Raw genomic sequence first — 25,427 nt, 5'->3', positions numbered from 1 at the left:
AAAAAACATTCATATATATTTATATATATATAAATATAAATATATATATAATTTTTTTTTTTTTTTTTTCATATTTATATGTGTTTTTCAGATGGAGAGCAATGTTGTTTTTCTATGACTATTCAACAGAATTATGCTTGCGGCGGGCCATTGTAAGGATTTCTCTGCGCCATCAATCAGTCTTTGTTCAAGAGATGGAGTGCTCAACCAAGACTTAAAACAGAGTTAACTTTACTGTGTGAAAAAATATGTCCTGATGTTTTATGGACCATATTCCACATCGACATTTAATTTGGCCAACAAAGGAAGAACTTAAAAAAGATTTAAAAAAAAATAAAAAAAAATAAAAAATAAAAAATCATGGATCAAAGTTTCCTGTGGTTCATTTGGAAACAAATTGTAGCAATAGTAAAACTAGACAAAAAAATGTAAAGCGAATCACAGAGCATACCACCGAAAACTGTACACTTATACATATGTTTGCCTGGAGAACACAAGCAGAATCTGCATCAGACACACTCACACAATAGAAGGCAGAAGAAGTCTTTGATGTTTCCTCATGAGAGTGCGTTTGCGTGTGTGTCTATTGCAGTTCTGTGACTCACCCACATTCATCCAATATCCATACAGGCTGCACGGCGACAGCAGCACAGTAGCACTGAAACTGCAACCCTTTTTTGCATGCAAACACAGGAACTCGCAAACAACATAGTGCGTCTTGATTTGGGGTTGAGGAGCAAGGGACAGGCAGGGCAAGCCAGGCCAGCAAGAGAACAGGACCGGGGAAAAAGTGGGAGGAGAAGACGAAAACCTAAAAACAACTGGCTGCACTTCAGACAGACTGAAACTTCTCTTGATCATTATGTCTAGGCTTCAGGTGTCTGGGGTCGGTGTACTGTAGGCGATAGTTAGGTTTGAGGGTTGGTGGGAGGATGGGGTGGGTGAGAGTAGATAAGACAGCAGCCAGACAAAGAGGGGAATAAGAAGCGCTGCCTACATACCACCAGCATCAAGAAACAGAGGGTGGGAGTCTAGAGAGGGAGCGACAAGAAAAAAAAGAGGAGGGTTATAAAATTTTGATTAGACGATCCTCCACTGAAGTGACTTTCTGTGTCGGGTTTGCTTTTCTTTTTTCCCTCCTTCTCTCCTCTTGCCCGTTCCCCTCCCTTTCTTGCTTTTCCAGACCGCTGCCTGAGAGAACGGGGCAGACAGATTTTATAGGTCCTAATTAAAGCCATCTGAAGCCTTTCAAAACATCAAATGGCCCCGGTCCCCTGCTCTTTCCCTCTGATTGTGTAGTAGGTACAAAAAAAAAAAAAAAATCTGAGGGCACCAATTTTTTGGATCGACTCTGGAGTGTACATAAATGTTGTACTCCCTCCTCCCACCTATGACCCCCAGCACCCTCTAATTTCCAATCAATAAAAAGGTTCACTGAATGACATGACCCCATAAGGTGCATAAGGTGAAATCCAATTCACTGAAATTTGACATTTAAGGTACTTTACTTAACAAGTAAGAGCGGGCGGGGGGGGGGGGGGGGGGGGATTTAATTTTTTTATCTCGATATAAGACTTAAAATTCACCTTCATCTCCGTCAGGCGGTTTGAAGTGAAGCGCAGACCTGTTTCTGTGCGCCTCAAGTACTCCATTTATTTCTCCTGTCGGTCCCCCCCTAATTGTCCTCATTGAGCCGTGTGGACCGGTTGCACAGCCTGCCTGCCTGACTGGGGTCAACGGGTTTACTGTGTGCTTTTTATCTATATTTCATTCTATGGCGCTGCGCGGAGACAGCCACACATTCACAATGAGGACATTCACAGAGACACACAAAGAATGCCGACAGCAGAGACAGGAAAAAAACAAAACAAACTCAGATTACTCAAACATTAACTTAAATCAAGTGTGTTATGATACACCAGCATATGAAGGTGATTTTTTTTTATGTCTAAATATCTATTTAAATTAACACTAAAAAGAACAGAACTCATGCCATGCAAAAGTGAAACAAGTTATGCATTTGAAAATTAAGTTGATTTCAAAGTCATCACTTTTGCGAACAAGAGCATCCAGAAAAAAAACGGAAAATATTATATCTCGCCACTTACAATTTATTACAATAACTTCGGGGTGTTATTGTCTCGCTGTCTGCCTTTCCCCCGTTTGGACACAAAAAGTCTCTTCCAGCGGCAAAAGCGGCGCCCATCCTCCGCCGGCCGGAGTGCTTGGTCAGCCTCGTCGTAAGGAGGTAAAGTTTGTTTAAGATGAACACCTGGTCAGTCAGTTGCAGGGAGAGAAGAGCGGACGTCCGATTTCCTCCGATGTCAGGTCTTCAGTGATGCCTGCACTCGCCGGGATTGAGCGCCTGAAAGGACTGGAGAGCGCACAGAAAGGCGTCATGTGAGCGGGGAGCGCTGCGCCATTGGCCAGTCGGGTAGAAGTATGATAAGGCTACCCTGCGCGCCATTGGCCCAGGACGGACGCGGAGGCGCCACCTCACTTGGCTGTGCGCAAGAATGTGCGAGTCTGAGTGTTCATAATTTTCAACATGGCAAGAGCGGGTAGGGGGTGGGCGGTAGGAGAGCATAAGTAACAAATTGGTATTGAGATGTTATGCTTTTTTATCCTCTGGTTTGCCTCTTTGGTCAAGGGTGAAAGAGGAACATTTACACCCTCAATTTCCTGGCTGGTTTCCTGGATAAATTTACAGGACACATTTAAAATATTTTCAGTATTATGATAAAAAAAAAAGAAAGAAAAGAAAAATCAGTTTGCAACCCTTTCAATAAATGGCTATGGCTTTAAATTTTGCCTCAAAATAATTTATAGCAATTAGATTTCTTGGATGGATATCATCCGCAGTGAATTCCTGCGTTTCCACCCTATTTGTGCAACTCTTGAAAAGATTAAACAGCCACATCAAAATCTTCAGTCCCTGTAATTTTGCTGATGTATTTAAATCAAAAGTTTTATTTCATAAAATGCTAGCAGCCTTTCCTAAACATTCATTTTGAGACTCTTTACAGAAAATGATAAAAGTTTTGTAAAAAAAATAAAATAAAATAATAATAAACAAACAAAAACCCTGTAATTCCAGACCTCAAATAGCTCAAAGAAGTTTGTTGTAATTTTAAAGAAACAAACAAAAAAACTAATGTTTTGACTTTCCACCAGGGTTTTACATCTTTGGGTTCAGGTGATGCTTTCTCAATAAGTAGGGTGAGGTGAGAAAGAAAACTGTTACTGACTTCAGGAATAACACAAATGCCAAGAGTACATGTGAAATGAATGAAGTTAGATGTTTACACCAGTGACATTGTGACGTTGGATGTCAACTGTGACAGGAGCTTAAGCCATCACAGTCAAAGCTCCTCCTCTTAAAACAGGAATAAAAGTAGAAGACATGCACAATATGCTAATCCCACTGATCAAATCACACCAAGACAGATTTGGTAAGAAGTCAGGATACATGTAAGCATGTCTGACAAGTTAAAATAAATAAATATCTATACCTATACATCAACATATAGACAGACAAGAATATTTTTATTTTGACTTGTCGGACAAGCGTATATGACTATATATTGGGAAAATCCTGACCTATATTTGGTAAACATCATTGGCTCAGATTACCTTTAGCTGCATGCTTTTCCGAACATTTATTCGTTTTACTCCACAGTCTGCTCTGGTGGGGGTGTCCAGGCAGGGTAGCCAATCAGATTCAAGCACAGCTAGTATTTAATTGCTGTAGTGTTGCTGAAAATTGTGATGACAGTATTGATTGTAAGTAAACAATACTATCCTGTCAGTTTCTTTCTTTACCATTGAATGATGTCCTCACATCTGATCTAAAAAGATACACATCAGGTGTGGCAGTTAGTCTATGCAACTGGCTAAACACATTACCAATATGCTGGTGCTGAATGCATAGCACTTAAATACATATCATACTGCAAAATATAGCAACTATCCTAGTTCAGGTTTAGCCAGTCGAACCATTGCAGAGTTTGAACTTGAAATTATTAAGTACAGTTCAGATTCCTCAATATTTAATAAAATAGTCCATGAGTTTAGCACATATATCTGAATCAGAGACCAACTTCACATTTACAAATCAAAAAATGGAGTGGGCCACTTCCCATTGATTGATCATGCAAATATGTTACAGAAAATCTGCTCATGGAACACCTTGGTGAAATGGCAGCCTTGTATCAGCCCCGCCCCCAGTGATTTAGAGTCTGACATGTAGCCCTGTGAACTCTGAACACTTTTTTTTTTTTATTTTGGGTGGGAGGGGGGTCTGCCTTGACTTTGATGTAGCGTGAAAAGTAAAAGTTTCATTAGCATTTAGAATATTTCTACATAACACTATTTGTGACACATCCAGCAGAATAGTTTTCATGGATAATTATTATGTGCAGTCATCTTCTATATAGCACAAAGGCAACTTATGTTCACAAACATGATAAATACTAAGAAAAAAAGAGGAAGTTTCTGATCACACATATCTCACACAGTTAATGACATTTACACATTTACATTTTCACTTTCAAGAGAACTAAAGGCCAGTTTGAAAGATTTTCCTCCTGCTTTGCTGTTATAGCAAGATCTACACCGGTTTTGCTATAGATTTCTCTCATCCTGATAAGGTCCCAAGCTGGTTTATTATTTAGGAGATGTGGAGATAATTAAAAGAGAAGGAGGCAATCCATAGATATGGAGGTAACCACCAGAAAGTGGCCTCTTTTGTATTCTCTTTGAAATACCTGAAATTAGCATAAAATGTTCCTACTATTTGTGTTCTCCCGCAGTTTTCTTTATTTCCGCATTAATTCTTTACACAGTTGGACTTCACAGAGGGAAACGGCACATAAAAGAGCATCCTCTCCCCGTTTCTCTGTGGTCCTCCAGAGTGTGGAGACAGAGGAGCTCAAGGATCCTGTATGGGTGGGAAATAGAGCGCATGTAATCTGGAGCACGCATCTTCCCCCTGCTCAGGCTGCAGCATTAAATCGATATTCCGCAAAGCTTTCCCTTGTTTTCACATTCACTTGACTGCTGCCGTAATGCGCCGCGAGGGTCGAGCAGCCTCTCCCTGATTTTTGTGGCACTTGCCTCCCACCCCTCACCCCCACTGCTCTCCACTTCCCTCTTCTGCCTTCTCCACCTCCTTCTTCACTTCAGTTCACTTCACTCCATTGCAGACACCCTCATTTGGATGGCTTCAAGGCGATGCTCCTGTTCCGTTTGTCTCCTGTGCTAACGCGAGGCGGCAGGAATAAGGCAAGGCGTTATCTCAATACAAAACGTTATCTACGCTTTGGTCCTCCAACACCGTGAAACAGTGATTATTAACTGCTCGAGGAGCATGTTTAAGGGTTTTGAGGCTTGTCGCCACACTTAAGAAACATGAAATATATCGCACATTACACGCCGTGCAATATACTTTTACATTTTTTTTGTGACTTATTATAATGCTTCTCCTTTTTCTCACCTTTTGCTACCGCTTTTGATTCTGTCTAGTCTATAACCCTCAGTAAAGTATGACTAACGGCGTTATTACTGGACAGTAGCATTTCTCACCAGAAACCAACCTATGATTTTCTTTTCAAGATTTAAAAGCTTGTTGTGCAGCAGCATCCCGGCGCAAGAATACACCATTTATGCATTCGTACACTTGCTCGTTCCCTCACACTCTGCTGTTATGAAAGCAAAGCCCTGCCTCTGCAAAATGGGTCACATACACTGCAGTGACTTTATTTCAGCAAATGTATTGTGCTTGGGTGAGTCAGTGAGCAGGACACATGTGAATGTGTGATTGCACATCAAAGGCAAAAAAAAAAAAAACCCCAAAAAACTGCGGTATTAGAGGATGGATGTCTTTGCTGAAACAGGACTTGAGCAAAATCGAGCAAGTCAATGTTTTCATTGGCTGTGAGCTTCTGTGATTAGAGTTTGCCCAGAGAGCTAAGATGTCATTCTCTATTTAATGCCTTCAAACAGCCAAAGGGAAGATGCCCACACTCAAAAAATAAACTCCAGTGGCATCACTTTTATTCCGCTGCAGTCCCTTGGAAAGGCTAATTCTACCTCAGGTTTGTCCAAATGTTTTCAGCACATGAGATTTTTTTCCCCCCCAAAGACAAAAAAAAACATTTATCTTATTTTAGTTGTGGCGTTCCAAGCGCTAGCAATCAAAAGGAGAAGACAGCACTGTGCTGCCGTATTAAACAACACCCATCACGACACAGGCTAATCTGCAATGTGCTGTAGCCCTATATTTAGAGCAATGTTTTGTGAATACTTAGCATAATGCGCCGAGATGAAAGAAGCTTTTCAAAGATGTTAACCTCATATCTGTAATTCTTGCATATGAGCTTTCAGACATGGATTCCAAAACACCTGTTCTCACATTCACTGCCTTATAAAAACAAACCAGTTTTGTGAGAAGGATGTTGATTATGATTGGTGATAATGGTGCAATGTTTCACAAAGATTTTATGGCTGTAAAATTAACAGCCATAATTATTAGTATCAACTAATGTTTTAAAGATCAGGAGCAGAAAAAAAATATTTAATGGTGGGAAGTATTGTATGAAGCACTTTGAAGATGCCTTCATCTTGAAAATGTGGCTCTTAAATTATTTTATTTTTGTTGGGTTCAAACTTGTATTTTTTTTGTCATAAAAATGTTAATTTTATGACAGAATATGCAACTGTCTCATATTTCAGAATATGAGACGGTTGCACAATGCTGAGCTTCAGCATCTGTGTGAACGCATCTCCAAACATTGCGTGAGCTCTATTTCTGTAAAACTGCACAGCTTAGCTTATCTTTGTACAGGATATCAGAAAAAAAACAAAAACAAATCACATTTAGTGCTTTTTGCATTTTGTTTTGGAGCAACCACAAATGTTCATATTGTTTTTTTTTGTTTTTTTTTTTTATCAGCATCATGATGATGCATAATTGCGAAATGGAAGAAAAATACAACATGGTTTATTACACTTTTATAAATAAAACGGTGCATGGCATGTAGAAGTTGCAAAATTTAATACATGTATAAAACCTTCTGTGAAGTCCTCTTTTGTTGGAGAACATAACTGAACTAATCATCAAGACCATGAGACATACCAAGCCAGGAATAAAGTTGAAACATCCAGGCTATAAGATTCTCACAGAGCATTATGCAAGCTCTTATCTAAAAGCGAAAGGAGTATTTCACAATTCCTATGATTGTTGGATACATCGTGGTTCAAACCTACTAAAATGTGGCAGTCTTCCTGAAGTGACATGTCGAGCAACGTGGCCAGCGAAGCAGCCAAGAGGCCAGTGGTAACTCTGGAGAAGCCACAGAGATCCACTGCTTGGCTTAGATAATCTATCAAAACAGCAACTGTTAGTTGTGAACCCAACAAATACATGGAAGAGCGGCAAGGAGAAAGCCACTGATGAAAGACAGACATTAGAAAACTCACACTCATTTGCAACAAGCCATGTAGGCGATACAACAAAACATGTAAACATGTAAAAACAGCTGTTTTGGTGTTTTTAAATATTTTGGCCGACATAAAAAAAAAACAACAAAAAAAAAAAACACTATGTGAGGCTGAATACTCACACCTCACAACACTATTTCTGCATGGACGGGGAACACAGCCCGTTAAAATTCACCTTTCAGCAAGACGAGGATCCAAAACATAGGATCAGAGCTACAACGGAATGGTTTAAATCACAGCGTATTCATGCATTAAAAAGCCCACTCAAAGTCCAGACATGATCTACGTCAAATGTGGCTGAGCATGAGCTATTTTGCAAATAAGAACAGGAAGCAAATTTATCCTCGAAATTTGCTGAGCTTGCAGAGAGCAGCTGCAATGAAAACAATAGGTGGTTGAACATAGTTGATTCTGACAGGTTTCACGTCAATAAACACCACAGTTTTCTGATTTTATTTGTTAAAAAATGTTTCCACTTTTCTCCCACTGAACATTTTTGTGCTGCTTTTCATTGGTTTATACCATATAAAACCCTAATAAAATACATGGATTTTTGAAATATTGACTTGGAGGTATAAATATTTTTAAAAGGCATGACACATCATGGTTATTCTCATCTCTTTCTTTTCATAATCTAACATATCACCGACTGTGTTCAGAACATCAGGCATGGTTAACGTTCAATCCAACCTATTCAGGTGGGACAGCTGCGAGTCGGTCATTTTAAGAGCCTTTACCTCCATCTGCTGTGTGGTCGGCACAACCACACGCATTTACACACAGATGCACAGACAGGCAAGATCGTCTGTCTGGTTGAAATGCCTGTCCCTTAAGCGTTATACGCTATATGCTTTGGCCACACAAATGCGCCACGCCAGGGGCCTGCATGGCATCTGCCGACTTGCTGCTGAAGCCAAGGCTTGGGGCCGAGGGAAGGACCTGGGGGTGAGATAAGCTCTTCCTCCCCTGGTCAGCGCTACGCCGTGGGGACCGGACAGACCCGGAGCCTCAGCTGAGCACGACTGATAGTATCCACCGGAGTGTACGTGCGTGTGCAGTTGGATGAGTATGGGTTGTATGTGCAAGAGGAGGCTTGGTTGTGTGCATTGAAGTGTGTATGCGTGTATCCACAGTTGCTCACACTTTTGCACATTTGTGGGAATGGACAAATATGACAACAAAGCCAAAAACGCTGGTCCCCAAAGTAATAAAAGTTGTGCAGTTTAGTGGTAAGTGTTAACAGAAGTGCTTACAGAAATGTTTCCTTTTGAGGGAGGCTTTTATATTCTGGAATCGACAAGAAAATGCAAAACAGACAAACCGCTTCTTTGCAAAAATGTCTAGAAATGTAGAAACTAATTAATGTCGCAGTTTTCCCAAGACACAGACATAAGCGTCATGCATTAAGGGACATTACATTTATACACATCTGTTTATAAAACATATGTTAGGCATTGAAACACAGAGCTTTTAAGATCAGTACATTACACTAAAAACATCTGACAAGGAATAAACATGACTTCCAAAAAGCTTCTCATTGAATTTTGACAGCCTTTGTGTTTTTCCTCTTGCCTGCTTTACAAGGTGAGATTAATTTTGTTGCTAACTGCAAATCAATCTGTTCTCATCCACTTGCTCCAGTTCATTGCTAATTGAACGTGAGTGCAACCTCCTCCTTTGTCAATTTGTGGAAAATGAACTCCCTTTGTTCAACAGCACTGACCTTATCATTTTTACTTGTCATATTTGGAATACTCATTTTTTCATTATGGTTAGAGTCACATTCCCTAATTAGGCGGGGATAGCAAACTGAATTAATTCGAGGCTTGTTTTAATTTTGTTGACATTTGTGCATGGTAAAGTAGTCTGGGCGATGAAACATAAAAAAGAAGGATAATTTTTAAAATATAAAAACGGAAATGTATTGAAATATGGTAATATTATGACATTTCACACGAAGAGGATTGGGAGTGATCTTCTGCACAGCATGATATTAAAAAGAAAAGCTGCAATAACCATAAGCCATCTATTGAATGTGATGTGGGTATCGTTTTAACCACAGTTAATCATTACCATGTTGATTTTAGGAAGGGAATCTAATAATTAATTGGGTAGCTAGAGCAGAAATTGCTCTCAGGGGAATAAGAAGCAACTGTTTTACATCAAACATCCAGAGTCGTCAATGAAATTTACTTGGAAATGTTTAAATTCTTGTAAATCAACGGACAGCAGATAGTCAGCTACATTGTTGTTGTAAACAGGACTGAAGCTTTGGATTGGAGTGAATGAACAAGATCACTTCAGCTTGTTTTTCATCTTACAAAGACAAAAGCGGAGGGGAAGAGGGGGGGGGGCTTTGATTAAAAGAGCTTTGTTCTCTTTATGGTGGGAAGCAGTGAAAGTTATGGGAAAAGTGGTTTAAATTTCAGAAGCACTGACAATGCCAAGAATTATGACATGCAAAGATAAGCCTTGGGAGTCTTATTGCATCATTACTGTCTTATTATCCACTTGGTTTTTATCCCTATGGCAATTGCATTCATTACGTTATTGGCAGCTATTCTGTGGTGTCCGTTGGGTCTAGAGATCTAAGATGTCCAATTGTTATAGCCTGATTGTGATTTTATTATGAGACATTTGCTGTCATCCCATAATTCATGATGTCTCAGCCAAAGGTGGCACCTGCCATGGGATATGTACCATATCTTCTTTGAAATGGACCAAACAGAACTGCACAGATTACAGTATATTTCCCTGATAAGTGACTAAGTTTGCATAATGACAATTACAACAATTTCAAGCTATATACACATTTGTGTACTTTGTTTTTTTTTTTCTTAAAGCAAATGCCTTTTTTGATTGTCCCTTACAGCTTTGGTTTTCCAGTTTTGTTCCTAGTGATTGTTTAGCTAGGCTTGGTTGTCAAATAACATTTTGTTTTCACAATGTTATTCCAACATTTTTGAAAACAATGCCACAGACAACACAAAAAGCGGAGTGGCTAATCAGAATGAAGAAAAACAGACTGTCAGAGCATGAAACCCAAACTAGCGCCACCAATCACTCTTTTTAAGGTCGTACCTCTAGAAAAAAATATATACTTGTGCAAATAACATACTAAATTTATGTAGCATGTCTTTCTGTTGTCTGTGCCGATAGCCAGGCTACTTGACCAGCAGATATTAGTTTGCTTTAGCCCAAAAACTGCTGGAGATAGTCCCCAGTGATCCCTTCATGGAAAAGTAGGTATGTCCCATGGATGGATGGATGAACTACATTCTATAAAAAGCAAAAGAGTAAAAAGTTGTCCAGTAAGAATGGCTTCAAAGGTACAAAGAGAAAGGGAACAGAAGAAGCTTTAAATATGGCATCATTGATGGTGTCAAGTGAGCTAGTCCGAGTACTTCAGAAACTGCTGATGTCCTGGTAAATTCAGTTCGGCCATCGACAGGGAATGGTCAGAAATGAACCCAAATATTCTACACTGGACCCATAACCATCATCTGAGCGTTGTTCAAATCTCAAAGCCTACCTAAGTATTGCTGATGAATATCACGATGCCTTTATCACTAGAGTGTGGAAGTTATGACAGAGTTAACGCAGGCAGCTTTGAATACAAAAGAGGGTCTAATACAATACTGAGGATGCCTATCTGGTCATAAAAATCATTGGTTCTTTGATTGGGAAACTTGGATGACTACTTGAAGAACAGAGAGCAAGTATTGTACATTGCTATGAGCGGAGCTTCTGGAGTTTAAGTCAGCACATGTTTCGACAGAGGGAGCAAGAGAAAAATATACATAAAGACAAATATCCAGAGATCCAGGTCAGCTGTGTGGCCTCAGCTGGAGTGGAAGGCTACACCTGTCAGTGCTTGGGGGCATCTCCCTCTCTTTTTCTGTCCAGCTGGACATACAGAGCCTCTCAACTCCTCCAGCCCCTCTCCACCCTCCACCTCCCAGATTCAGGCCAGTTCAGCTCAGCCATGCGTGGCCATCTCTGGGAATTTATTCCGGATGCTTTCAGTTCCTTACATCCACTCCTCTCTCATGCACAGTTCTTTCCCAGTCACTCCCTCCCTCCATCCCGGGCTTTCCTTTTATCTGTCCCATAACCAATCTCTGTTTTATCGCATACAGGTCAATCTCTGACACTTTTCTATCATTCTCATACATTCTCAGTGATAAAGTAAAAGAGTAAGATTTGTGGGGGAATAATCCAAAACAGAAGTGACTATTATCTCTCCCCTGGGGTCTGATTCAAATAAAGCACATGCTTTCTGAATTTACTTTTAGTACATCGCAATGAATTCCAAAAGATTTAAACTAATAGAGTAGTGTTATATCCAACAAGCCACAGGCAAAGTCATCCTTTCTTCTTGCACTTACTACACTAGAAAAGATGATGGCACAGATACCCAAAGTTCCCCTTTCATTGTTGAATTTCAGCAGGAACCACTGAGGAGCAGAACACATTCCACCCAGTTTTGTCTCCCGCTGTGCATCCAATGCTTCCTCCCAGCACAGTCAGCAGAGACGGCAGCTGGAAACACTAAAATCTAACTACAAGCATCTTTTTTTCATATCGTGTCTATAGCCTGTCTTTTCCCAAAGTGTGCCAGCACTGTAGAAGTACAATACCTTTTTGCAGCGTTGACTACAGTTTAGTGTGCTAGATGAGCACAAGTAGAAATTTTATATGTGCATTTATTTATGTTTCAATTTTTGAATCAAAACAGTGAGCACACATCTGAATAGCTAAGGAAAATCTTTCAATACAAGAACAGGATTAATCAAACCCAGTTTTTATGTATATCTATCGGATTGGTAAAATGAACAGCGGTCTGTAACTCCAGTCCTCAAGAGTCAGTGTCAAATAATCAGGGGCCTGTATTCTCAAACATCCTCAGTCCTCTAAAAGACATCTATCCTAGCCTAAAAGCCTAAAAGAAGGAAGGAACAAAAGGAATGAAAGAAGAAAGAAAGAACGGAAGGAAAGAGGGAAGGAAGGAATGAACGAACAAATGAAAAAGAACCCAATAAGTGAATAGTGCAAATGAGGAAACAAAGGCACGAGGAGAGAAAGAAAATGCATCTAAAAATGTAAATATTTTCTATACTCGTCCAGATCTGGTCACTGAAACTCAATTCCAGACTTTTAAGTGCATTGAAAATCTGTATTTTCAATTTTTACACATAAAATGTTCATTTCCCCTTGATTTTACAGTTATGTGCTACTTTGTGTTGGTCTGTCAAATAAAATTTCAGTAAAAAACACATTGAAGTTTGTGGGTGTAGTATGACAAACCTTGAAAGGTTCAAGCTGAATGACTGCTTTACCAAACCGTAAGCCTCAGAATATAAAACTATTAAAAAAGTCAGATTTTACGTCTGACCATAACATCTGTGGGTATGATTTAATCTAATGGCTGTTGTGAACAAATGCACACACTAAAACTGATACTTTCCCTCAGTTCAGAATTCAATGAAGAGAAGCTCTGTAAGTCGCACTGACGATCCTCTGCCAATTCACGTTGGTTATATCTGTGACGAATGGAAAAGACAGCTTTCATTCTGCCCCAATTTTGTCTCTCTGTAAAAGAACGCCAGCTGAATTTATGCCTCAGTTCGGCATTTAATGTTGCGAAAGCCGTAGCAAACAGGGCTGCAATAGGTTTTTCTAGGTTTGCCTTTTCCCACTGTTATTTTGTAAAATGATCAAGTTTTCAGACTAATTTTGGGCAGTCTATTCTTTGTCTTTTTTTTTTTTTTTTTAAAGGAGGCAGAAAAAGAAGCATCAAACATACATGCAACACCTATTGTAACTTAGATTGCAGCAGCTGGATTTAATTTTATTTGGCTTACACAAATCTAGAAAATTCCTTGAAATAAGAAGGTATAAAAGAAAATAAAACACCAATACCAACATTTACTGTTCCCTCTCTCTTTTATCTGTGGCTCCCTTTTTTACACGAAGCTCCATTTGCAATTTCCCCCACCTAATGGAGGGAGTCTAAGATGATATGGCATCCACAGATAATGGTAATGGATTTGGTCAGGAAGGAAAGCAGTCAAATCTCCATTTGTGACATGCTAAAGTCTAAAACTCTGGACATAACTGTGTGCTTTATAACTTGGTCTGTGTTTGGATTGATTCTCACATAAGTGGTTTGCCGATGACATGAACTGGCATTAAAAATAAAACACCACCCAGCTGCTGTCAGTCTGGTGTAAACCAAAACATTGATGTATTTTTCTTCTCTCGCTTTCCCTCTGCCGGATACATGTAGCTCCGGTGGCTCAGGCCTGGGACAAGCTGGTAAAAATCAGATATTTAACCTCGCTCAATCTCCATTTTGTCCCGCAGCAAGATGAAGCTGAGAGTTGAATAACAGCGGGCTTTTTTCTCCCACTGCACTCACACCACATCCTACCCCACATGCCAACTGCTGAATTATTCAACTGTTTGTACCTGTGAGGCATGCAGACTCTGTTAAGGGCTGCCCCAGCATGATCTATAATTAAATATAATGCGACATGAAAGTGCATAAGTCATGAGTTTAGGGTTTGGACAAGGCAGTAAGACTTCCTCCAAGTTATCCGTTTTGTGTAATTCCATCTGCTATTTTTACTTTTAGTTTTTTTAAATCCTTTTTTTTTTTTTGCAGTCTGCAAACAGTAATGACTATGCTCTCTTTTGCCTGGCCTCACTCTGATCCTGAGTGTTTGCCAATAGCGATTGACATCGGGAGGGCAATAGGATCATGTCATGTTTGATTATACTGCTACTGTCTGACACAGTGCACAGCTTTACACCCAATAGGGCCGCCGTTTTTAACAGTATGTTTGTTTTGATTCCCCTTGCAGCTCAATCACAGACCCTTTCATAGCGTGCACTCAAACAGTCCTGCTGTGCAATTAGAAATTTGAGCATAACAAAACCATTTATAGGCTCTCAAAATTGGCCATTTGGGATACATAGACCTCAGCAAGCATCTATTGTTCTCAGCAAGTGTCCAATTCTCCCTTAATGTTGACATAATTTTTAGTTGCCTGCAACGGTGTGCAAATTGAAACCTCACTCAAGAGGAACAAAACATTCAAAATTTTGTTTTGAATATTTTGCTTCCAACAAAAAAACCACACTATCGGAATTAAACAATCGTAGACAATAAAGACATAAAATTCTCAGCTACACAGCTGAAGATCTGAAGTAAACACACATATGCACACACACAATGCAAAAGGATCTCCGCATCTGTCCAAAATGTGAGCAGCAATATCTTCACCTTGCAGGCGGCTGTGGGGAGGAAAGGCTTAGCGGCTTGCTCACTTTCTTCCTTCACTGGCTGTGAAGTGGAGTCTGAGGTGTCAGGAGTTTTTTTTTTCTTTTTTTTTTCTTTTTCCCTCCCTTCCTATTTCTCTACTCTTTCTCTCTTTTTTCACAGCAAGTATGTCTGCATAGTGGTTGAGTTTGAGCTTCACGGGGAACGCTGCAAGAGCTTGATAAGAAGCTAAAAGCTAGATATATACATCCCAGAGTGAGCTGCAGAAACACAGCCAGTGAGACAGTGAACAGATCACACGCAGAATGTTTCTTGAATTTGCACGTGGCAAATGATATGGAGGTGCTAGCGTGAGGTAAACATAAAAAGTTCTTTGCACCTAAAATGTATTGTGAAGGGACAGCTAGAAATAACATTTGCCTCCCATGCTTCCATATTGAATTGACCCCTTCATTATTTCCCTCTAGAAGAGACTAAATTAATATTCAGTGTTTATTCCCTTTATCCTCGATTATGGGAGCTTTTATTTAAAAAAAATGCATCTCACACATTCAAGCTTTTAGCTCATCTCCTTTTATAAAGACCAAGCAATTACTCTGGTTTGCTGACACATTGAATGCCAACACAACAATGCCTCTTCTTTCTCCTCAGGACTCCCCCAACAACATTACCAACACCATGAAAACACACACACGCACACACACACACACACAATGATTTCACTACCACTCTCCCCACCCAAAATCCCTTTCACTCCGCCCTGTTCCCCTCCTAAAATACAAGTTGCAGCTGGTTGCTATGACTACAACAAGAGTTCATAAATCCAACCACAGAGGGACTCTTCATTCCTTAAAAATTATCAGCAGGATTTTTTTTTTTTTTGAGAGGGAGGGCAGAAAGTGGAGGAGGTTGGGGGGTTTGGGTCTGCGGCAAAGAGGGAGAAGGATTTGGATAAAGAAGGTTGAGGGGATAGTGCACATGCAGGAAGCCCATCCTTTCCCTCCACCACGTGTCCTGCTGAAGCAGATGGTGCCGTGTGGCTCCGCCATGCCACTGTGGTCGCCTTGTGAGCACTGCTGGCATAAGGAGGCGGGTTAGTGGGAGATTTGGGGTGACAGTGTTTGGCAGGGGCTACAAAGTGAAGATGTAGGGAGGGGAGAAAGCGCTTGGTGCCTTGGGCTGACACCAAGGTAAGCTGCTGTTATGTTTCTGTCTCTCTGATTTAGTGCCCAAGTGGTGGAAGAAAAGAGAAAGCCAAGGGTAGCTTTAGGTTTAGGGTTTAAGCATGTCAGGGCACATCATGGTACATTTTAGTTTGTTATGTAAATGCCTTCACTAGTCCTGCCATCCACAGAGCAAAGTCATTTTGTTACATTTTAAAGAAAGCAAAACAAACAGGGCATGGAAAATAATACAGTTTGAATGACAGTACATATAAAGTGCAAAAACAAACACGTGAAAAAGTAAAGAAAACAAAACACTTACTTTCTGCTTCTTAATCTGTATGTAATTTTTTTTTTAAAATCTTGTTTTATATTTTATAACCTTTATGCTACAACATTCTGCATATTTTTGCCATTCTTGATCACGATATGTAAAAAAAAAAAGTAAAATCAGTCCCCACACATTTAAAAAAAATGCAGTAGTTATATCACTATATTTTGATTATAGTTTCCGTACCATCCTCCTCAATGTGTGTGGTGGAAATGTGAACTTGTGCCTGCATCCAGCCATGTTTGTTAGTTCTTGTTCTTTTTTTTTTTTGTTTTGAATTAATTTTTTTAAAATTATTATTAAATTATAGCTCAGAGTGTATAAATGTAGGACCTAAGGTGAGAAAAAATTATCTTGTATTCATATTTTGTTTCAATTAATGAAGATCAACACACTCAGCATATCTCACTTGACTTTATCATTTTGGACAACAGGTCATATGTCATATTTGTGTATATTTACAATTAAAATGTAATAGATTTTTTCACCAGAGCATGAATATACTTAAATTAAGTGTTTTTGGTTTTCATGAATAGAACACTTAAATTAGGGTACTGCAAAAAACTATTTTAAAGATTTTTAAACATCTTTTAAAAAGTGCTGGAAAATTGCATATTTTCTTCTACTTCTCTTGTTGCTGTAGCAAAAGCATCCTGCTTTGGATTTTCCCTTTCTTTCCTTTCATTGTGAGGCATTGCTACATTTAGTGCACCTTAGCAAAAAAAAAAAAAACAAAAAAAAAAAAAACATGCATTTCTACTGAAGATCGTTATAGTCAAGGACAGTGGTTTTAAAAGCTTACTCTTTAAATGCTATGTAAAAAAAAAGACAGCTATCTATCTGCCATACACGTTCCAACAAATAATCTGCTGGAGATCTACGGGCAAATTAACAAGAATGACTATGCTTCTAAAAATAGATTTTAAAGATTATTTCAAGATTACTGGAACACCTTTTTACAGACAAAGAAACCCAAAGGGATCAATGACTTTCATACTGGATGATGTCAGTCTGGTTACATGTAGCAGAAATAATTGTTATTAAGAGTACAAAACTGTAAACACAATGCAACAGAAGGCTATATTGTTAAATGGCTACTTGGTTGTTTCACTGCAGGCACCGCACAAAAGACAAAAGAATGAAAAAAAAAAAAAAAGCTTTTTAGGACACAATTGGTTACGGTGTGTCAGAAGAGCAGGTTTGTGTAAGTCTTGAAGTATGTCTTGAATCCTAATGCACCACTATGACCCCAAACACTCAGCTGGAAATAGCTCAAAGCATGGCTGAAAATAAATGAAATACCCTGTCATGAGCTTCAAAGTAGTGATCCCAACATCCAGGAATGGTGGGTGTTTTACTTTCAGGTTGACTACGAATACTGTGTAAAAGCCTGATCACAGTGAGATGGAGTGGAAGAGTTTGAGGAGGGGCACATCGAGGTGTTCTGGATTGGTCGGGAGATGAGAGGTGGTTGAAGAAGGTCATCTGCCTGAATACTCCTGCACACATCCCGACATGCTCTGTCTGCGTCTGTCACATGCAAATACTTATGTGCACATTAGCCTTCTGCTTGGATGAAGTCCATCTGCAGCCTATGCCTTGACCACAAATGCTATAACAGCGTAATCACTAGAAAAAACATGAAACACACAACTGCTTCCTTTAATCCACTGCACTCCACATGCGCACACACGCAAACAGACGTCCCACAATGCTCATTACACTGTATGCACCGATGCACTCTAACACACAGTAATACACAGACACATCAGCCTTCTCAGTCCATAGCATGGAAGAATGAAGCCAGTGTGTGTGAGGCTGCTATACCAGACAAGGGCAGGGCACAGCATTTTTCAGGGGCATCTGTGTGTGTGTGTGTGCAAGAGTGTGTGAAAGAGTGTGTGTCGGGGGCGCAGCAGGCTTTGGAAATGTGGGTTGGTTTTGGGAGGGGCCTTAGCCAATACATTTGAAATGCATTTAAGTAAATAGATAGAGACACAAATAGAATCAGAGACGTTCTGGGAGTCGCAACGTGACAAACTGGGAGATTTGTGGGTGCATTTGAAGTACAAATCCTTTGAAGGATGTGAAAGTTGATCTTTACAGGCTAGTTCGGGAACAAATGATTAAAATCACGGACGTTTCTGAGCTAAATTTAGAAGCTTCTCTAAAAACAGAACACAAAGGATCTGAACAAAAAAAAAAAAAGAAATGCAGCATACAAAATCAGAAATCTGTCACTGTCTGCACTCCCCTCTATTTTTTACTAAACTAGTAAGCACAAGCAGTTATACTAGTTACATGAAAAAATGCAAAGAATACATTAAGATAGGATATGTGGGCTTGAATAACTAATTAATTTTAGAAAACCAAACTACTGTCACCTGGAAAGTATGAGTGATTCTATATTCTATGATGTGGCAAATAGTACCTGTATAATGAACTGTGGTACTTTCAGTCACATTTTGAAGCAGCTCTTTAATCGGTCAAAGATCTATTGCAACACTTTAAGTGACATAATGTGTGGTATATGTTAATATTTTTGCTCAAGTACACTTCAGCACAACACTCTGCTGTACTTCTCTCAGAAGTGAGACAAGCTGTTTCAGAAACATCGTCTTCTCAACAAGCTCACCTTAATCCCACTGCCCACAGCCTCATTCGGCTATTTTTTCCCCCTTATTACTAAGTATAGTGTCATGTTTTGCTCATTTTTGTTTTCATTGAACATATTGATAGTTTTATATAACATAAAAATGGATGAACATTTGCTACATTTTTTTTTTCTTTTTATAATAAAAGGTAACTTAAAGTTATGAACAATCAGAGGAAAAGTGTACTACTGTTGGTGGATGAAACATCTGAGGTTATACCTTACAGTAAAAAAAAAAGAAAAGCAATCATTTCTGCAAAACTCCCGCCCCCGTATACCTACAAATAGTCTTACTGAACTTGCTTAGAGAAGGGTGATAATACCGTGGAAAACTTCAAAGTCCAAAACACCCATATAGTTGGTTCCAGTTCAAGAAATAAAACCACCAAAACTACAGGTGTTCTCCACTCAGCATGCAGAGTTGTGCAACACGTGTAAGACATTTGAGTATCTCTTTCCTCTTTCACTTCGGCTGACATCGTCACATTTATGCCTACTTTTCTTAACGACTGTGATATTTTTGAATGAAAGCAAGTGCATTAAGTTAGTTAGGAAAGGGATACCAGTTGACGTAACATAACATTTCCATGCACCACAATGAGAATCAAAAAACTTTATGTATTGGTTGTCATTTTCATAACATTTAGACACCGAGTGTTTTGAAAGTATTGATCCTAAAATGTGAACATTTGATGTCAATTAAAAAAATATATATAATTACATCATGCTGAGTTTTATATTGGGATATAAAAACATGTTTTTTTTAATTATTATTATTATTTTACACAAGTGCTGTAGATGGATTCAATTTATAGCTTACATGAGTGTTTTGTGAATTACGTTTTTTTTTTTTTTGCAAGACGCAATGTCAGATGAATTGAAGCAGCGGCTTCCAGTCAACAACTCCTCTGTCATTAGGCCACATTGTTTCGCTCATTGCCCTTTTATTCCTTTCACTCATCATTTTCTTTTCAGAGCAGCAGATGTGAATGAGTCTGCGTATGTGCGAGCAATTTTTGCGGTTCCATATGTGAATGCGTGTGCACAAGTGTGTGTTTCCGAAAGAGTGTGAGGGAAGTTAGCCAATGAGTCTTTTCTTTTGAAACCCAGAGGGCCTGTGACCGACTCCAGTCCCCAACATGGTCGCCGTAAATCAGAGGGAGAAAGAGCTAAGTTAATTGCACAGGCGTTTATGAAGGAGAGAGCCTTGATTTACTCCAAAAGCTTTACATCTCCCCTGCGGATGTGGAGTGATGAAAGGAGTGGAGTCAGAGAGAAGGGGAAGGGGGAGCATGGGAGAGGGGACAGGGATAGAAGATTTGGGGTGTGAACAAAGTTCACTCACAGCACATTAGATTAGATGATTGGTAAACCAGATTATGAGAAGATATGCATCTCTTGCCTTGGGAATTATTACTGAAAAGTTAGGATGAAGGGACTTTCTCTTTATAGAGGCAAAACTTAAAATTTCAGAAACTTTCCTTTCTCATGCTTTCAAGGACTCCTAAAACTAGACTGAAAGTTTTACTTAGCTATAAGGAAATGTGGTGGAATACACTGGCATAGTTCTGTACTCTATTGTTTATCCATATACATATTTCCCTTCCTTGTATTTATTTTATGGATCACATACATTTAGCCACGTTTCATATTGAATGTATTTTCAATTTAATCTTTAACACTTGTGGTATTTTTAGTTTAGGTGATCAGGACTCCCTGAAGGAGGAGAAGCTAAATTTGTTTGGGGCCCACTAAATAAATATGGAAATGTAGAGTGTGGCATTTAAAGGCTCTTCAATATGTGTTCTTTCTTTGTCTAATGGAAATCACAAAGTTTAATGCATAACTGTGCATTGTATGAATATTCACCCTTTAATACCCCAGAATGTAACTAATTTGTAAATGAACACAAAGCGTTGAACTGAGAGGTAGTTCAAGCAGATGCGTAGATCTGCTGCCGCTAGTCTAGTGGAACCGTGTAGGGAAGGAATGGGAGCTCTGTGAGGCGGAAGCTCAGCTGAAACTGCAGCTACAAGGAGGAACTTTGAGGATATATGCACCACTTTGTGGGAGCAAGCATTTAGGCAGCTCCGAATGGCTGCCACAGGAGATTCAAGCTTTCCTCAATAACAGAATCAGAGCAACCCGCTAGGTATTTTCTTTTGATGAGAGAAAAACATAACATTATATAAAGCTATAAAAAAAAAAGTTGTTCTACATAATACACCCCTCGTAACATTTCTTCCAAGGAACTGTAAAAAGTGTTAAATGCAAAGATTGTGATGTAATTCATAGCTCCACAAAAAACCTGTATTTGTGGTGTATGCAGGTTAGTAAAGGGACCGTTTGGCTACTGAACGGTTCATAATATTTTGTCATCTACAGCCTCATATTTTAGCTTAACTTGGCAAATAAGAAGGTGATTTATGATAATAAATCCTTTTGCATTTAGTGTTTTTGAAAGCCTTATACCTGCCTAATTCTGTGTATTTGTTCTGTTATGAAAGCAGGCATTCTTTAACTTTTGTGTAATAATTTTATCAAACTTTGGATTTTTATTGAGCTCAAAAACAAGAGAACAAAACACTGCAAACAAATCTACCTAAAACAACCATAATAACGAGAATAATTTAGTATCATATATATTATCTTGTCCTAGTTCATGTGTACAGTGTCAAACAACAAATTCTAATTATATAATATCTTTAACTGAAACGTAAAAGAGCCAGTTGCCGCATTGACATATATGAAAGTATAAATGCTCTCATTCGATTGGAGTCGGCTCTTCTGATTCAACAAAGCTCTTGGAGACAGAAAACACCACTTGCTTCAGGGTGCATCATTTCTTGTGCAGTGTGGTCTTCCTGAATATTATGTCATTTACAACTAAAATGTATACTGAAACAAAAAAAAAGAATGCTTGCTTCTTTTTTTTTTTTTACTGAAATACCAATAATCAAGAAACAAAAATATGCCATTGCCTCAGACACCTGCTTCGAATACAAATAAATCAGAAATCATAAAAAGGGGGTAGACGTATCACCAGATGTTATTTTTAGTGTCTAAACGTTGGGAGTGAATACATGTCTACATAGCTGAGTCTTCCACCCGCCCTATCATACGTTCATAAAGCCTTTGTGTGTATATTCAGTTACACACATTACACACCCGCCGTTGCTAATTAGTAGTGATAAACTTTGGATAAGGACATGTTGCGATCCTGCCCTCAACAAAAAAAGCCACAGTGAAGAGGTTTGATGGGTTCCCATGCTCACGGAACATCTGTTTTTTCCACAATAAGACAGATTTTATGCAGCACTCAACTTCACTTCTCCCCTTTCCTCCAAATTTAGCAACGCAAGCTAGTGTCTAGCTCTCTAGCTTCTTTCCTGTGTGATGATGCTATCAGGGTTTCAGATGCTTTTTCAGCAGCTGCATGCTGCATGCAGTTCTTGCGCGCGCACACACACACACAGCAAAGAAGGAGGTGGAAGCGGTAAAAAACCGTTGAGGCCGTGGTTTTGAGGGTAGGTCTATGTGGTTGATGATGGGAAACATTCGTTACAGTAGTATAGAAGACCTGAAGCCATGACAGAGGCTTCAGGTCTTCTGTTTTGTATCTCAAAATGCATTAGAGTTACAATGACAGATGAAGGAGGATGAGTAAAAATGTAAAAAAGGCAAAGCTGCAAGTTCACCACATATTTCATTTTGTGGTTTTGGATCAGAAACAAAGCACCATATTCTTTTCCTTCAAATTTAATCATCTAAGTAATTCAAATAGTTGAAAACACAATGATGTGATAAATGGAAGTTGTCTAAAATCATCATTTGACTTTGTTCAGGTTGACAAACGACCGTTATGAGCAAAGCAAAGTGCTGATAAATGGAATTGGAAAGTGCACAAAGGATAAAGAAAAAAAAAGATGAAGGTTAAATTGGTAAATAATTTTAATTTAAAGGAGCATTATTATTTACTGGAGTTTTAACAGAGGTTTACTGTTGAGACCTCCGGCTTGCTGATCATCAGAGGGAATCGGGCAGGTGGGTGCTGACAAAAACAGAAAACAGGGAAGTAATGGCTGAAGCGTTACCTTCACAAGGCCAATAGTTACTGTCAAGACAGTGTATTTCAGTTGCTGGCAGGTCACTAGAGGATTTATCTGTGAGATCATAAAGGAAATGTGTCAAAGAAGAGATCAACAGCCAACTTGAGGTAGACACAAAATTTCTATAGCACAGTGGGACAATAATAATTATTTCAAAAAATACTAGACGAACGGGGAAACTGAAAGGGTTAATACAGCAACAAAATATGTACAGTCTAGTAACAGGTGTGGAGACAGCAGCAGTGGAGTTTGGCTGCATTCTGGACAAGAACCAGCAGGTTAAGCATGATGACGTATCAATAGGAGTAAGAAATAAGGCAGACAGAAACAACAAAAATCTGAATAATAATTACTTATTTGACCAATAAATAATAGCCAATTAAACCACCCCTCTTACTTCTTTAATATAGCTGTGGATGTACGATGCAAGGGTACATAAAAGACAAAACAAAGAGAGGTACACAGTTTAACGTCTGCCAATTTGAATGCAGATATTTGACCTATTTTGCTGTAACGTCTTTCTTTCGTTTCTTTGTCCTCCCACGTACAATAACTATTTTCATAGCCTAATCATCCCTGTAGTACAGCATTGCAATTCGTCTTTTAGACAATATTTGAATCTAGCATTTCACTCACAGAGTGTTTTCCATCTTATAACATTTGCATGTTTCCAGTTGTGTTTTGAATAAATTTGGCTTTCTACTTACCATAATCGGATGATTTCCTGAAGGGTAGTACTACCTTTAATAAACTGAAATGCAGTATAAAGTTGTTTTCAAAGTTCTTGTCCTTGAGTTATTTTGGACATATAAGTCACCCTAAGGGCTTGACATGCCTTTCTGTGTCCATGTACATGAGCTTCTTGTTCCTTGAAATTAAAAAAAGTGATCCTTTTTTGTTTACACAATTTGTAGCTAAAATAACAACCTCTGAGATCTACACTTTCCACTACACTACTTTAGGGTCACTACACATTAACAGCCTCTAAGGGGTTTTCCTTCTTCCTTCTGCTGCTCATGGTCTGACCCTTCATTTTGGTGCCAACCTTTGACTGGGAGTCTCAGCATCACTCCTGCCAAGAACAAACACAGTCACAAAAATCTAGGCAGAACATTGTTCTCTGCCCTAATGGGAGGTACGTTTCATCATTACACATGACAAAACTTATATTGCTTAGGCTTTGTGGTCAGGCACTCTTGGAGATTCAAATTAGCCCTGACTGATTTTGGGCAACATGCTTGGATAAGAACCACAGGAGGTCATCATACAAACTTTAGTACATAAAAAAGCAAACAGATCAACAATAGACATACCACTTTCTAAAACATTATTGCTTATGTATAAGCAAGATGCAGAGGCAATGCCCTCCAATATCACACTCGTATGTGGATGATTGAACAGGTTCACAAATAAAAAAAAATAAATATGTTTTCATTTCATGTAATGGATGTGTCCTTTAAACTCATTAAAATGAAAAGAAAAAAAAAATGTTTTTGACACCATGCATTTGGAAGACCAGAATTTGTGATTCTAAAGAAGACACATTGTTGCATATACTATTATCTTGATGTGGACAAGTGTGAACTAGTTTGAATCAAGTATGCTGCTTAGCTAAAAGAAAAGGCATGTTTTTACAATGTTTGGTTTGCACAACCTTTTTCCCCCAAACAATGCTTCTTGGCAAGAATAAAAATCTAGAACATGTTTTATGCTGAGCTCTGACCTCAATAGAGGAATCTGCAGTCATTCCACTGCTACTAAGAGCTAAGTGTTTTCAGGTGCTACAATCCCTTTAGTTTTACTCCAGAGGGGATTTAAAAGACATGAATATGGATATGACGATGAACTCGATGATGACGGTAGTTTGGTCTCTCTTCAGATAAGCGCTAATCGCATTTGCAGACTGTAACTATGAAGCTAGGTATAAATTTGGCCAGCAGCATTATCTGCATGGGGGATGTGGTATGAGTGAAGGTGCTTTTTGCGTATATGTGTGTAAGTGTGCATGTTGAGGTGAATGAATTATTTACCCTGAAAGAGAGCATATCTTCATGGCAGTGGGTGGGGTGGAGGACGTTATCGGGGAACAGATAATCCCAAACTAGGGATTGATCTTTTGACTTCTTCCTCATCATTTCTTTCCTGCTACCCCCTCCTCCTTCTTTTCATCCTCCTCCTTGCGCTCATCTTCCAATCATCTGTCTTTTTCTTCTTTTTCAGTCTTTTTTTCAACTGCTACTGCTCTGTGCAAACGGAGTAGCTGAATGAGGGGTTATAATTAGCCCAGATAGTCTTATTCATATTCAAATTATATATCTAATCTCACCAAGGATTTCTAACAAGGAATAAGGATTGGATTGCTCATTTCCATCAGAAGATTTGATAG

At 39.0% G+C, this 25,427-nt stretch overlaps 2 long non-coding RNA genes across 3 annotated transcripts in view; one reads left to right on the top strand and one right to left on the bottom strand.

Moving 5' to 3' along the window:
- Nucleotides 1–2,449, bottom strand: part of LOC106948511 (uncharacterized) — a 36,865-nt gene extending 34,416 nt beyond the window's left edge. Inside the window, exon 1 of the long non-coding RNA XR_001425188.1 lies at nt 2,109–2,449. This is a non-coding gene — a long non-coding RNA (uncharacterized LOC106948511). The remainder of the gene's footprint in view (nt 1–2,108) is intronic.
- A 13,237-nt stretch (nt 2,450–15,686) lies between these two features.
- LOC106948509 (uncharacterized) overlaps nt 15,687–25,427 on the top strand; it is a 40,241-nt gene continuing 30,500 nt past the window's right edge. Inside the window, exons 1-2 of one of the 2 annotated variants that reach the window (XR_001425187.1) lie at nt 15,687–15,975; nt 17,396–17,477. This is a non-coding gene — a long non-coding RNA (uncharacterized LOC106948509). Of the gene's footprint in view, nt 15,976–17,395; nt 17,484–25,427 lie in introns of both variants that reach the window. The other variant, XR_001425186.1, reaches the window with a different exon arrangement.

The sequence above is a fragment of the Poecilia latipinna genome, unplaced genomic scaffold, assembly GCF_001443285.1.
Source record: "Poecilia latipinna isolate Pla-1442-1.1 unplaced genomic scaffold, P_latipinna-1.0 Scaffold291, whole genome shotgun sequence".
NCBI lineage: Eukaryota > Metazoa > Chordata > Actinopteri > Cyprinodontiformes > Poeciliidae > Poecilia > Poecilia latipinna.
The sequence above is the reverse complement of the archived record's forward strand: the minus strand, read 5'-3'. Positions and strand labels throughout refer to the sequence as shown.